The 15,729-nt window shown below is 45.2% G+C and overlaps 1 long non-coding RNA gene across 1 annotated transcript in view; it reads left to right on the plus strand.

The window, feature by feature from the left end:
• The first annotated feature begins 5,983 nt into the window (after positions 1-5,983).
• Positions 5,984-15,729, plus strand: part of LOC109285187 (uncharacterized) — a 20,054-nt gene continuing 10,308 nt past the window's right edge. The window contains exons 1-2 of the long non-coding RNA XR_009460460.1: positions 5,984-7,246; positions 7,827-8,109. This is a non-coding gene — a long non-coding RNA (uncharacterized LOC109285187). The remainder of the gene's footprint in view (positions 7,247-7,826; positions 8,110-15,729) is intronic.

Raw genomic sequence — 15,729 nt, forward strand, 5'->3', positions numbered from 1 at the left:
CAATGAGGTAAGCCCCATCCCCTGCCCTGAGTGCCTTTCCAATCCCCTTCCTCTGCCCAATCTCCTGTTGCCCTTTCTGCTCGTTGCCCATTTCTTCATGCTAGATCTACTGCTCTGCTTTCTGCTCCCTGCCCTATCTGCTACTGTGTTCCCTGCTCCCCTCCCTGTCTGCCACATGCCACATACAGAGACTTCCTATGCCACTTGTAGGACACACACCACAGGTTGCTGCAGCATACAAGGTAGTCAAAAAACAAGTGAAAACTAAAAGTTGACTTTTTCATAGGGGTGCCTTGAGTCTTAAAAGGTTCAGAACTACTGCACTAAAACATAGACTATGTGGGAAGACCCTTCTCAAAAAGCTCTAAACTTTGATAGGTCTTGATTTTATTCTACACTAGAAGGGGAAATGTTTGAGAGTGTGAAAGCTTGTGGGTGGTTAGAAAAGACCCTCAGCTCATCTCTGTTCATAAGCCATCTCTTGGCTCTTGCAAACTAGCTTATACAGATTTGAGTCATGTCTACATAGTAACATAATCATGCACAGCAGTGGCATCCTCTAGCATGCTGTGCTGTTCTGCGTGGGCTGCCTCCTGAACAAGAAGCAGTGTTGCTACTGCCACATGGCACTGCAGATGGGCTAATTAACACTGTAAAGTGATGAGGCCAATGGGCACCTATACATGTGACAGACCTCTGCTCCAATGCGTGCTAATTAGCATGTGTCAGAGCAGACTAATCGAGTCTACGAGTTTTCTGGAGTGTGCTAATTAACTCATTCCAGCAGCCTCTGCATCACGTGTATTCAGCATCCCCATGCTTCAAAATGGTGGCGGAGGCACTTTAACTAAAGCTCATTGAATGAGTTTTAGTTAAAGCACCCCTGCTGCCACTTTGAAGTGCAAGACACTGAATACACTTGATGCTGGGCTCAATACAATCTGAGAGCTGCTGTAATTAAAGCACCCCCCCATCCTATAGTACATATATAGATGCCCAATTAGTCTGTATGAAGCAGTGTGCAGACACACCTATACCCCTTCCTCTTTAGAAGGTAGCCTGCCCAGAACAGTGCAGTGTGCTTGAAGGTGCCACTGCTGGCCACAGTAAGTTTACTATGTAGACATGGCCATATAGACACCTTCCATTAGTGCCTACAGCAGAAAGGCAGGCTGCCAGGTGCAGTCATTCTGTGGCCAGCTCACCCCCAAGTGGTTTGTATATGGAGTTTAAGTACTGAGAGGGTCCAGAAATCAATGAGACTATTCAAAGAGTAATGTACAACTCAAGTAATGGTGGCAAAATATGGCCTTTAATTTGCCAGATATCCTGGAAAGAAGCCAAAAGTCCATTTACATATAAATATATAATTTATAATGTGTAAATGCTTCAAGGCCCTTGCATACAAATGTTTGGGGCCTTTTAGAAAAAAAAAAAATCCTTTTTATCCTCCTGTCTTTTGTTTTCTATTAAATCAAGTTTCATTGTTGCATGCATTATAATAAATTAAGAGGGCAACCTTTTCTTTCTCAGTTATCATCTTTATACACAACTGGCATAAAAAGGAAACTGTTTCCATGTAATATAAAAAAAACCTTCGGATAATGATTTTATAATTAATTTGCCCAAAGTAATTTAAAAAGAAGTACTTCATTGTTATGAGGAAAGACAAACTGGTTGAGGGAAAATAAGAACTTTTTCTCAGCCCTGTCCCCTTTTTGGTGGTTTTGAAGGTTCTGAATCTTTTTGTTTATTTAACCCTCGTCTTTTCTTTTTTCTTAGGTATGTTTGCACTTTCAAATGTCATGTGAAATTGGAAAGTGAAATGTCAGACATAGAAAGGGGTGAATACTTTCTAAAAGCCCCCAAACAAACACAAAAAGAAAAACAGCAGCAATAAAACCCCAGAGTCCTCATTTTAATTTTTTAATGAATTCTTTTGGTTTTGTATTTGTGTGTCCACTTGCTGCAATACGTCAGTAAAGAAATTTATGAAACATATATAGCTCAGGACAAACAAATTCTAAATTTGTGATAGCAAGTATTTACAACAGAAATCTTGAATTTACTGCATAACAGAGTCAAATGCATAACTATCTGCACTGTTTGGGCTGCTCTGAATCAGAAATCAGATTTAGTTGATTGGGCATATTAATTTGAAATTTAAATACTTCATTCTATCTATAGACTTCCCATGATCAACCTTTCATGGTAAGAACCGTTTTCTGAAATTGTTCAGCAATGATTTGCTGTAATGAATACACTTCAGAAAGTTATGACCTGTTGATGAAGAAACTGTAACTAGAAAAACATATATTTTATCAATTTTACACAGTGCCAGGATAAAGATTATTTATATATTGTTTGTAGATGGCTCTATGAAATTCCAAGTATATTTTACAGAATGAGCAAAAAGTATAGGTGTCTGATGAGTTTCAGATCAATATTTAAAACTTCTGAAATGATCATAAACTCCAAAATTTTAGGGATCATCTACCACTAACTATATTTTTCTTTTTTCTCATTATTTAACTCTCAGTGGGCGTGTCTACATATGATGCTATGTCACTGTAGCAACATGCTACAGCGATGCAGTGTTGGCAGGCACAAACCATGACACTGCAGCTACTTTGCCATAGTGCCATGCTCCCTTGGTATGGCATGTTGCTATGGCAACATAGAGGCTAAAAATAACTGTGTGCTGCTAGCCTGGCTCAGTACAGGCTGTTACTGTGCCATCATTTAGTACTTTCAAAAGGAAGTACTAAATAATGGCCCAGTAATAATGGCACCAGAGGGCCCATGTAGACATGTCCATTTTTAGTTAACCTTTTTTCTGATGTAGATTAAATGCTAATGAGAGAAGACTAATAAGAGGTTAAAGCTACAAGTAGGAGGCAAAGTAGAGACAGTCTTGTGCAACCTCTGCCTCTGGTTGGATACAATAATAGATAAAGGAGCACCAGAATTTAGAAGGATGGATGGCAAGGAGAGAAATAGAATATTCATATCAGTCATAACTAGTCAGGTATGTTATACAACTAGTGAAAGGGCTGTACCTGATCTGGCTAAGAAACTGAACGAGCTGGGTGAGAAACAATTTTGAAATATTTGTATATATAAGTAAGAGGCCATTGCACCAAAATAGAGCAACTAGAACTGCTGGTACAGTTCTCTGCGGCACTGGTCAGGCCGCAGTTGGAGTACTGTGTCCAGTTTTGGGCACCACACTTCAAGAGGGATGTGAAGAATCTTGAGAGGGTCCAGAGGCGGGCCACTTGTATGGTCAGAGGCCTGCAGGCAAGGCCCTACGAGGAGAGACTGAGGGACCTAGATCTCTTCATCCTTCGCAAGAGAAGGCTGAGAGGTGATCTTGTGGCTGCCTATAAATTCATCAGGGGTGGGTAGCAGGGAATAGGAGATGCTCCATTTACTTGGGCAGCCTCTGGAGTAACTAGGAACAATGGCCACAAACTGACAGGGAGCACATTCAGGTTGGACATTAGAAAAAGCTTCTTCACAGTAAGGGTTGCCAGAATTTGGAATGAGTTTCCAAGGGAGGTGGTGCTATCCCCTACCTTGGGGGTCTTCAAGAGAAGACTGGACAAGGATACAGAAATGGATACTATGTGGCTAACAGAAATATGATAGAGCTGTTGTAACTGGAAAATATTTCAGTCTTCAGGAAAGAGGAAAAAAGTGAAGGTGGTGAAGGTGGTGATGGTGGTGGTGGGGTAGCACTGTACTTTAATAATGTGTGATAGACTGTAAACATATAGAAAGGGATAATTTGGATAAAGTGAAATATTTCTTCACCAAATAGTGTATCAAGCCTTACGTTTGTTATGATAAACATCTGGGTGCATCTACATGAGATGTTTAATGCACAGAAGGCTAATTCTACTGCGTGTTAGCACAGCTGTCAAAACCTGTGCTAATGCACAGTAGATTTAGTCTAATGTACGTTAATGTCACTTAAAAAGTGTTCATCTGCGCTAATGCTCAGGAATGCCGATTACAAACCCATTAAGGTTACTACCTGTTATTACGGGTACTAAACAATGCACTGTAATTATGGTGCATTAATGAATGTGTAGATACACCGGGGAGGAGATAAAAAATATGTCTGAATCTACTAATCAGGAGTTGGTGCAGTTCTGATCAAATGGAAAGATAACGGTGTGTAACTATGGTGTTTACTTTTCAAAAGTGCAGATTTTGAGAAATTAAAAAAACAAACAGTTAATGAAAACTACTAAATGAAGCCAACATCTGGCATCTTTCTGTGGTCAGATGTTCTAAATAAGGGAAATCTAAGGGAAATGTAACTTGCCTGAACTTCAGCAAAGTATTTTTAAAAGTGTCACATGGGAAAATATGAGACTGGAGAACATAAGGGGTAAGTATAAGCATTATAGAGTGCAACAGGGAGGTGAGAGGGTCGTGCTGAGGATCTATCAGGCTGGTTACTAATGGAGTTTCTCAAGGATTTCTTTTTGGACTGATCTAGCTTAATATTCTTACTTGTACTCTTGGCATAAATGTAGATTTACGTTAATAAATTTTCTCATGCCCAGAACTGAGAGGAGGATTGGAATGGAATGTCATACAGAACACACAGGATGAATTTGAGAACAACTTTGAAGGCAGGAAGAATAAAATGGAATGAAATATAATAGTATCATGTGTAAGGTCATGCACTTAGGAACTAATAAGAATTTCTGCGGAGCTCATCAGCTAGAAAGGCAAGAGAAAAAAATGTGGGTGTATTATTTGATCACAGGATAACTACAAGCCACCTAGTTGATGCATCTGTGAAAAAGCTGAATGCAATCTTACAATATTTCAGTTGCAGTATTTACAAAAGCAAGAGGCTAATATTGATGCAATTATAAAAGGAACAGGTGAAACCTTATTTGAAATACTGCGAACAATTCTGGTCTCCTGTGCTCAAGAAACCTGAATTAAAGCTGGAACAGGTGCAGAAAAGGACAAGTAGGATGATGAGGGGAATAAACAGCCTTTCTTATAAGAGGAGACTAAAAGAGCTTGGCTTGTTTAGTCTAGCAAAATGAAGGCTGAGCAGAATATGACTGCTGTTTACAAATATATCAAGGGGATAAACACCATGGAGGGAAAACCTATTTAAGCTAAAGAACAACATTGGCACAAGAACAAATAGATATAAACTGGCTGTGAATAAATTTTATGTTGGAAATTAGAAGGAGGCTTCTAACCATAATAGCAGTGTGGCTCTGGAACAGCCTCCAAATAGGAGTAGTGAAGGCAAAAACTTAATTAGATTTAAGGTGGTAGTTGGTGAATTTATGAATGGGATTGTATGATGTGATTTCCTGCAAATATCAGGGGTCTGGATGTGATGATCCATGAAGTCCTTTCCAGTCCAATGTTCCCATGAGTCCATATTACACTTCATAAGGTAAAAAAAATAAATAAATAAAGGATATGACTTCACTATTCAGAATCTCTTCAAAATTAAGCATTCATTTATTATTTTCAATTTTTGTTTTACTTCATTCTTAGGTCTCCATTCAGTATTTTATCCTTGAGAGAGAGAATGCTAAAGACAGACAGAGACAGGTTGCAAATTTGGGCCGGAATAATACCTGGCCTGAACTATAGTAGTTTTCTGCTGACCTAATTCTAATTACTTGGAGATTTTTTTTTGTTTCATCCTTTCATTCCTTTATCCTTCCATGGCAAGATATTTAATGCTATAACTCTTGAGTTGCATTTAAAGAGAGCTTCCCCCCGATCCATCAAGTTCAGCAGAAAAACCAGGACAAATCTAAATCTTCTGTGGAGTATGATCATAGAACTTTCCAGTTTCTGGCAGCAACTCTCATTATTAAAAGTTTACTTGTAAATTAGAGGTTTTTGAATATGAACAGTCTTTGTTTATGGCACCCCTTTTTCAGATCATAATATATTGTTCTGTTATATGTTTGGTGTCGGCAGTTTGTGACCGTCGGACCTTGAGCACCCGGTCTCGAGTGGCTTTGCCTTGAATGTTGTATGGTGTTCGACTTGCCCACCCTAGTTGTTGTCCACGCAGTTGTTCCCTCCTGAGTTGGTTTGCCTGTATCTCTCCTGCCACGACTTTGAGTATTCTCAGTGGGGGCTGCCTCCTCAAGGTCACTCGGCTTGGTGTAGTCTGCCTGGTGGTCACTTAAGGAGCTCCACCACCCCTACACCCCATCCTTACTCTGCCGTGCCGATGGTATGGGCCACATTACTTCCTTTTTTGATGGAGAGGAGTATCCAAGCTAATCCGTGGTCAGGACCTTTTCTTCTATGACAATCGGAATAATCTCCATGCGATCAATGAGTATTATGGCCTTCTGGCCTATATCCAAAGGGAATTCCCAGGTTCCAGCCCTCATGATACCCAGGTATCCTAGTCCCCTTTTCCTTCCCTTCTCAACCCCTTCATTCAGGGCAAAATAAAAAGAAATATCACAACCCTGTTGCTATCCAGGGCTTTAAGCTCTTTTTTACTCCACAACCCCTTCACTCAGGGAAACAAAATCAAACGTGCAACAAAAAGGAAAAAGGCTAACTTTGAGTCAGACCGAGACTCCTGGTAGTCCCCTATCTGTGTCTCTGGGGTCCTCACTCCCTTGAGGCTTCTCCTCCTAGTTATGGCTCCCAAGTTGTCCCCCGTTGTCTTCTCCCTCTGGACCAGCCAGAACCGGGTGTCTCGGGTACTCCCCATCTGTCTCTATTTTTCTTCTGGCTTCAGGGCCACCGCCCTGCTCTTCCCGCATCCCCCCTGTGGCTCTTCTTCAGACCTTCCTCACATGGTTGTCTCTTCCTCCTCCCCTTCTTTCTCCCCGGCTCCCACCTGATACTCTGTAGACTGCCACAGGCTTGTCCCTCCTTTCTTCACTCTTATAGCCTCTGCCATCGGCAGAGACTGTTTCTAATTCTTCTAAGGAGCTGCCAGTGTATTCCCTGCTGTCGCTGGCAAGCTCCCCTTCAGGGGCCTCCTCGGGCTCCCTTTCTGAGGCTTCGTATTCCCTGAGCCCCTCCGCGTGTGCGTTAGCCTCCCGCACACTTCTCCCGCTCTCTCCTCCTCCCTTCTAGCTGCCGGTCGTCCTCTTTATCTTTGCCAGCCAGCGTTTGTTGATGACGTCACCTGCCAGTCTTAATTGAAAAAAGATGTGGCTGATGAGTTGCATGGGTTCTCCTCCTTGCCCCGGTTCCGTTGCTGCTCCTGCTGCGGGTAAGTGTTGTTCCTTTACTTCATTTTCTTGTTTTATGGTGCCCCCTTCTTGATCTTCCCTGTAACACAGTTAAATGCATCTAACTGCATTTTTAATTAATCTTTAATATTTTGAGTATTTATGGTTCTTTCAAGGTAAAGGTACACTTCACAAACATGAATAAAGGCCTCAGCCAGTTCTTAATCGAAGCCAAAGGAAAAATTCCCATTGACTTCAATGCTGGAGGATCAAAGACTATGAAGTCTCTCAAAATCTTTCAAAGGGGCATGTTACACATTAATTTTAGGTGGCTCCTGGATGTGTTGACCCCTGGATTGTCCACATATTAACACCTTAAACTAGTTTTAAGCACATTTTAAACAGCTTAAAGTTGTGCCACTCCAGGGTATGTTTACCTATGATCCCCCCTGTAACAGGGTACATACCTCAGTGCCTGTTACAATTAAGAGAGTTTCCCCTGGAGCCCATCAAAAGGGAAAGACAAACTTACTTGTATGTGAAAAGCAAATTAAAAGCTTGAACTTGCACCTGTCATCATGATCCCAGGTGTCTGATTGATTCCTACACATTGATCCCCAGCCAGCGATGAGAAGACACATGGAAGAGGTTCTGGCTCTCATTGGTTCCAGAGAGGGAAACCCAGAAGTTAAACACAGGCTGAGCTACAGATTCAGTTGCCCTGGAGAAGGAATGCACAGGGGAACAGAAGACCATTCAAGCTGCACAGAGGCATGGCAGATTAGCAGGATTAATTAGAGTATCAAGAAACAGTCCACTAGCAAGGAAAAGGAGATATACATACCTTGGACTACAGGGTGTCACAGGATTCCTTCAGTGAGGGATGAGAAGACTGTGATCTGTGGTGAGTCCTGCGTACTCGGGTTCCTTCCTTTGGAGAAAGGAGTGGGTTAATGATTCCAGAGTCCATGAAGAGGATGGTCTCACTATTTAATGATGAAATTTGTAGGAGGCCAACAAGACCTCAAGATTACATAAGGCAGTTGATCACAACAATGGTTAAGCCACAGGCCTCTAGGCTGGATGGCTAGAGGCTCCTGTGGGACTAGAATGATGGACTAAGTCTTGATGGGTAATTGGATAGGCTTCTGAGAGCATTACCAGGTGTCAACCAGGTTGTCCTGATGATATATTGAGGAATCAGTCATGATGCCCATAGATGCAGGTTGGGTAGGCCTGAGAGATTGTTTGCATGACTGGATGATTAGCGAGCCCCTGGTGTGGGCAGTGTGAGTCATGCATGAACATAGATGAGAAAAAAGTAAAAAGGGAATTAATGCCAGGGATTGGGATGATGCAAAGTAAATTTTCCACATAGTGATCCAGTTTAAACTACCATGTAGAGTAGTATAAAGGAATAGAACATGACTGATGTGTTGAGTAATGTGAAAAAACAGATGGTAATCAGCCACCTTAACACACTTGCTGTGTGTGAAGAGGCTTGCAGGGCCCCCTCGTGAGAGCATGGCAGCCTGACCCATGATTTACCTGAGAGGAAAATGACCATGCTGAGTAAGGAACTCCTGGCACCCCGGAGCTGGCTTCATTGCCTCGGCAGGTGTGCTGGATTGGGGCTTCTGGCACTCTGAGAGCTATTTCCAGTCAGGCAGATTGATCAGGAAGAGAGAAGAGTGAGGAGGGGTGGGCTGGATGGACCCACTGAAGACAAAACTTGAGAGAAACTTTCTCTGTGAACGGGGCAGCAGATCAATTGATCTGAGAGCTTTGAGGAGCTCATTAGTTGTAACAGGCATTAATTGCTGCTGCAAGCTTTCAGTTATCATGGCGGCATGCCAGTTAATTGATCCAGCTGTAAGGATTGTGCAGCAGGAGCCGCAAGAGCTGCTGGGCTGTAGGCAGGGCAGCAGCTAAGCCTACCATCTGAGTTTTGTTCCATTTCTTCTTTTTTTTGGTATTTTTATTAATTGTTGTGGTTTTTCTGGAGCTGAACCCACTGCAGATACCCACAGCTGGGCCATCCTGGGTGAACATCATCCCTCAAAGAACCCAGTAAAAACATCACCCCCTTTGGGCGGGGGGCTGGACTCGATGATCTTCTGAGGTCCCTTCCAGCCCTAATGTCTATGAAATCTATGAAATCTATGAAATCAAAGTCATGGCAGGCGAGAGCAAGGAGAAACCCCACTCTGGCTAAGTCACCAGGGCTTTCTTTTCAGCGAGGGCAGGCTTCCGGATGTCATCAGGGTGCAGAGGACTGCATCCTTACTTGGTGGTCCCCCGACACTGTGAGAACAGAGCCAAACAGAGCTATTGATCCAAATTGGCTCTGAGGTGTGCTAAGGACAGGGTGTAGGGGAAGAGGAGCCCTGTGAAATAGGCATAAGCCACTACCCAAGTAGAAGGCCTACAAAAAAATCTGACCTTTCTTTGTGTTTTTAAACATTAAGGTGTGGTGGAAGATCATTGAAGGATGGGTAGTGGCTGAGATCTGTCAAGTGTAGGACTTCTGCACCTCCGTGTACCCAGCTCATGTTCCATTAATGTGTGGCTATTCTCCACACATGAGCTACCCAAATTGTAGTTCACAAGCATCCCAGGGTACAGTGTCCCCTCCTCCACCCTCCTGTTGTGTCTGGAAAAACATTCCACCTCCTGCACTCTGCTGTCTGGGGGAAGGTGGTGGGGGGGGGGGTGAATTCTGGCACCAAAGCAACTCCCCTGCCTGTTCCCATGGGTGTGACCTTCTCTTGGGGGTGGTGCAACCCCATGTGAACAGCTTGCAGAACCCATGCCAGCTAGCCAGGTTGCAGGGCACAGACTGGTTTGGGAGTAGAGTCTAGAGGGGGTGGGAGGGAAACAAGGTAGAGGGCCAGATTGGGTCCCCATGAACTAGGGCTTCCTTAGCTCCCCAAAACACGTCTTCCCTCACCACTCCCACCCATCCAGGGAAGCATGACCAGTACCCCCAACGCTCCAATCTGAACCCCAATCCCAATTTATTAAAACATGAGACCTTTAATTTACTTCCTCTTTTAAAATTCATTTTGTTTCTACTTTTTATTTTATTCTTCAGTGGCTGACTTCCTTCATTTCACCACCTATCCCCCATTCCCATTTCCTTTCCACTTCCCATTTCATTACCCATCCCCATCCCATTAACTCGCTGCCTCACATTTTCCTGTCCTTCCCCCCACAACCCACCCCTACCTACAGAAGGATAGAAGCCTGCCTTTGTTCACCAGCTCTCTAGTAGCAATGTAAAGCTGTAGCTCATAGTCAGGTCCCTGCTTGCCAGCCCTCTAGTAGCAAGTCACATCTGTGCAGGTGGGGGACAGTCACAGAAGGTTTTTGGCCTTAAGGTGTGACAGGTCCAAACTCTAAGTTAGCACTAACATTGACCAATATTTGAGCAGTTCAAAATGCAATGTGTAACAAGGCCCTAAAATAGGTACTCTTTTCAATTTTTAGATGTATTTAAATTTTTTAAATCTAGGGATTATAAAAATATGCTTGAAGATATCTGCTGAAGGCTGTACAGCTGCAGGAAAAGTGGGACCAGATTATTCAAAAGAGAACAAAAATTAAATGTATTTTTGTTTTAACTAAGTTATAAAATACCGATTATATCTTACCTGTAAACTAAGTTCAATTATGGCAACCTTTTTGGAATGCATAATGACACTGAAAAGGGAGTAAAAGATCCCAATGTGGGTTGCTATGCAACCAATTTGTGTTACTGTGTTTAGAGTATGGCTAGCATGTATCTCCTGGACCTGGCCTGTCAAAGGTATATAGTGCCTAATTGGGCTGTGCGAAACAGCACAGTTCCATTTCGACCAGCGTGTTGACGTTTCAATGGAACAGCATTTTGTTTTGAATTTTGTTTCAATTTGAAACTGCTGTTCTGTTTTGTTTCGTCGAAACAGTTTCGCTGTTTCGACACTGTTTCGACATTTCGCCCATAGGCTATAATGGGGAAGTTCAAAACAGCCTATAACTTTGTCATTTCTGGCCTGATTTGGATGACATTTTCAGGAATGGTAGCCCATTCTGAGGGCATGAAGTATGACAAGTTTCAAGGGGATGGGTGCAGGGGTTTCAGGGAAACTGCACCTCAAAGTTTTGAAAGCAAAAAACTCAAGTCACATGTACGTGTTAAGCCACAGCAGGGTCAAAACTGCAGGCATGTTAGACCCTGCAGAGGCCACAAAGCCTGCTAAGTTTCAAGGAAATAGGTGCAGGGGTTTGGGGGAAACTGCACCTCAAGCTGCAGACAAGCAAAACTCGTGACATGGGTGACACTGTATGTGTTAAGGTGCAGCAGGGTGAAAACTGCAGGCATGCTAGCCCCTGCTGAGCCCATGAAGCCTGCCAGCTTTCAAGGAACTAGGTGCAGGGGCTTCTGGGTTCTGGGACCCTGCACCTCTGGCTGCTGACAGGCAAAACTCGTGACATGGGTGGGTGACTGTGTATGTGTTAAGGTGCGCCCTCACTCAATCGACACCAAGGCAGAAAGCAGGGCAGTTCAAACAAATCTGCCTTTTGTGCAGTTTTTCCATCCCTCCCCCAGAGTACTGGAATTGGAGGGGACTGCGGGAAAGGATGACAGTCACTGGCCAGCTACGCAGTCAATAATGAGAGCACTCCTTACCCCCTCTCCCCCCACCTTCCCCCTCCCTCTCCTTACTTTAGTTTCTGTTTCCCTGCAGGCAAGCCCAGCTTAAGCTTCGAAACTCGAAACATTTCAAAATTTTTGAAACGGTTTGATTTGCCTCATTTTGTTTTGAGGCTGTTTTGAAGCTCTCTGTTTCATTTCGATTTTGTTGTTTCAAGCTTGAAATGAGTTGAAACAGCATTGAAATGAAACTGCTGGCAAAATTTTGCACAGCCCTAGTGCCTAACTTGTCCAGCATTAAGTATGCCTACCTTACGTTCAACACCAGGGATAGACTGGAAATTCTCTTGGTGTACTGATCACCCCATCACACAACAGATTCTCTGACTGAGCTAGGCAAGTGGTGTTGAAGAAACCCAGATTTACTGTCTTGCTGATTTCAACCCCCATGCCAAAGCTAGCTTTTCAGTGTTAGAGCAGAATGTCATGGCCTCCACAACAATTGTGGGGCTATACCAGATAATAAATGGGGTTACACATGAGGCAGGGTACCTGCTGAATCTAATGTTTTTCACCTGCCTAAAAACACAGGTTCTGTTATTGGTAGGGACTACTTAATTTGTGGTTTTGTGGTTTTCATGGAAACGATGAAAACCACCGGTATCTGCAATCACCAGGAAATATTCTGTCGGCCACAATTTCCCACAAAATCAACCCAACCCCCCAGTGTATTATTCATATAGTTTCATAGTTTCATAGATGTAGAGTCGGAAGGGACCTAAGTAGATCAAGTCTGACCCCCTGTCCTGGGCAGGAATAAATACTGGGCTTATATGACCCCTGGTAGGTTTGAGCTCATATGACCCCAGCTAGCCTCCTCTTAAAGACCCCCAACGTAGGAGCCAGCAACACTTCCCTTGGAAGTTGGTTCCAGATCCTAGCCGCTCTGACTGTGAAGTAGTGCCTTCTAATGTCCAGCCTGAACCTACTCTCAAACAACTTATGGCCATTATTCCTTGTTACTCCTGGAGGTGCTCGAGGGAACAGGGTCTCTCCCATTCCCTGCTGGTTCCCCCTGGTAAGTTTATAGATGACCACCAGGTCCCCTCTCAGCCTTCTCTTATGCAGGCTGAACAGGTTCAGGTCCCATAGCCTCTCCTCATAGGGTCTGCCCTGCTGTCCCTGGATCATATGAGTGGCCCTCCTCTGGACTTTCGATGCTGGCCACATTCCTCCTAAAGTGCAGCGCCCAGAACTGGACACAGTACTCCAACTGTTGCCTGAGCAGTGTTGCATAGAGATGGAGGATCACTTCCTTGGCCCTGCTTGTGATGCATCTGTGGATGCATGACAAAGTGTGGTTAGCTTTACTGACCACATCCTCACATTGGTGGCCCATGTTCATTTTGGAATCGATAATGACTCCAAAATCCCTTTCTGTCACTGTGCTTATGAGAAGGAAGTTCCCCAGCCTATAGGTATGCTGCTGGTTCTTACTGCCCAAGTGCAGTACCCTGCACTTGTCAGTATTGAAACCCATCCTGTTCTCATTTGCCCACCTCTGTAACCTGTCCAGGTCCAGTTGTATCATGTCCCTCCCTTCTAGCATGCCCACCTCGCCCCAAATCTTGGTGTCATCAACAAATTTGAACAGGGTGCTTTTCACCCCCTCATCCAAGTCGCTAATAAAGAAATTGAACAGTACAGGCCCAAGGACTGAGCCCTGGGGGACTCCACTGCCCACATCCCTCCAGGTCGAATATGACCCATCCACCACCACTCTCTAGGTGCGGGCCCTCAGCCAATTTGCAATCCATCTGACTGTGTAGGCATCAATGCCACAGTCACCCAGCTTTTTAATGAGATTGGGGTGGGAGACAGTGTCAAAGGCCTTCCTGAAGTCCAGAAAGACTACATCCACTGCGATACCTGCGTCCAATGATTTTGTGACCTGATTGTAGAAGGCAATCAGGTTGGTCTGACAGGACCTGCCCCTAATGAACCCATGCTGGTTGCCCTTGAGCATCATCCCCCCATCATCCTGCTGGTCCTTCCCAGATGTGCTTCTGGATAATTTTCTCAAAGAGTTTCCCCAGGATCAAAGTAAGACTAACGGGCCTATAGTTGCCCGGGTCCTCCCTCCTCCCTTTTTCAAAAATGTGGACCACATTGGCCTTCTTCCAGTCTTCTGGCACCTGGCCAGAGCACCACAACTTCTCGTAAAGCCGTGCCAGGGGGCCCGCAATGACCCCTGCCAATTCCCTCAGCACTCTGGGGTGGAGAGCGCCTGGATCTGCTGATTTGAACATGTCCAGTCCCTCCAAAAGTTCCCTAACTCAGTCCTCCCTGACCCTAGGCCTGGCAGAGTCTGCTGAGTCTGTCCTGAACCCCAGTGGGGGAGATGTCCTGGTTCTTGCACAAAAGAATGGAGGCAAATAATTTGTTAAAAAGGTCTGCCTTTTCCTCTGGTGCAACTACCAGATTGCCAAGCATATCCTGCAAGGGCCCCACATTAGCTGGTGCTTTCTTCATACACCCTATGTATTTAAAAAAGGACTTTTTGTTGTCCTTGATCCTTGATGCAAGCCCTAGTTCCATATCTGCCTTAGCTTTCCTAACAGCCCCCTACAGACCCAAGCAATGGAGGTATACTGCTCTTTGGTGATAGCTCCTCCCTTCCACTGGGTGCACACCTCCTTTTTGGCTTTCAGGCATTCCTTAATGCCTTTGGCAAGCCAGGGGGGCTTTTAAGCACTCTTGCCCCCTTTGATTCTTGTTGGGATTGTCACCCCTTGGGCTTGGAGGATCATCTCCCTAAGGAACGACCACTTGTCTTGGACACCCAGTTCCCCTACCCTCCAGGACCCCAGTGCCCCTCCTACCAATCTCCTCATCTCATTGAAGGTGGCCCTCTTGAAATCAAGGGCTACTACCTTGCTGCAGGCCCTTGACACCCTGTGCTGTATGGTGCATTTCAGTAGGCGATGATGGCTATTGCCCAGGTGGTCAAGAACCTGGAGTCCCCTCACCAGGTCATCACCTGTGGCCAGGACCATGTCCAGCAGGCCATTCCTCCTGGTAGGACTGTGCACCTTCTGGGTTAGGTGGAGGTCCTGTATCACAGCAAGGAACCTGCATGAGCGGTCATACCTGGCTGACTGCTCCTCCCAGCAGATATCCAGGTAATTTAGATCACCCATGATGACTACATGCCTTGACTTAACTGCCTCTGCAAACTGACTTGAGAATTCAAGGCCAGAGGAGGACTCTGGGACCTCCTGCTGTGTCCAGCCAGGGGCATGGACCAAGGTGGTCAAGGGCCCTAAGGCCCGCCGCACCAAGGCCCCACCCCCGCCACAACTGAGCAACAGGTATGCACCTCTTGCTGCCCCAGCAGAGCCTGCTGAGTTGCCGGCCCCCACAGGCAACATGGGCCCAACTGCAACTCCCGCCCCTGTTCTCCCCAAGACAAAACGTAAGGTGTTTGTTGTGGGAGACTCCCTCCTGAGGGGGACGGAGAGGCCAATCTGCCACCCTGACCCCTTAGCCCGGCAAGTCTGCTGCTTCCCAGGGGCCCGCATCCGGGACATTGCGGAGAGGATCCCCAAGCTCCTCAAACCCACAGACCGCTATCCCATGCTCCTTATTCATGTGGGCACCAATGACACGGCTCGGAGCACTCCCAGCCAGGTCATGAGGCGCTACAGGGATTTGGGAGCGGGGCTTAAGGGTCTGGGGGCACAGGTGGTGTTCTCGTCGATCCTCCCAGTCTCAGGCTATGGGCTGAGAAGGGACAGGAGGATCTATGTGGTCAACCAAAGACTGCGGCGCTGGTGTCGTCAGGAAGGCTTTGGCTTTCATGACCACAGCCCGCTCTTTGGCGAGAGA

This window comes from Alligator mississippiensis, chromosome 3, assembly GCF_030867095.1.
Source record: "Alligator mississippiensis isolate rAllMis1 chromosome 3, rAllMis1, whole genome shotgun sequence".
NCBI classification, from domain to species: Eukaryota; Metazoa; Chordata; order Crocodylia; family Alligatoridae; genus Alligator; species Alligator mississippiensis.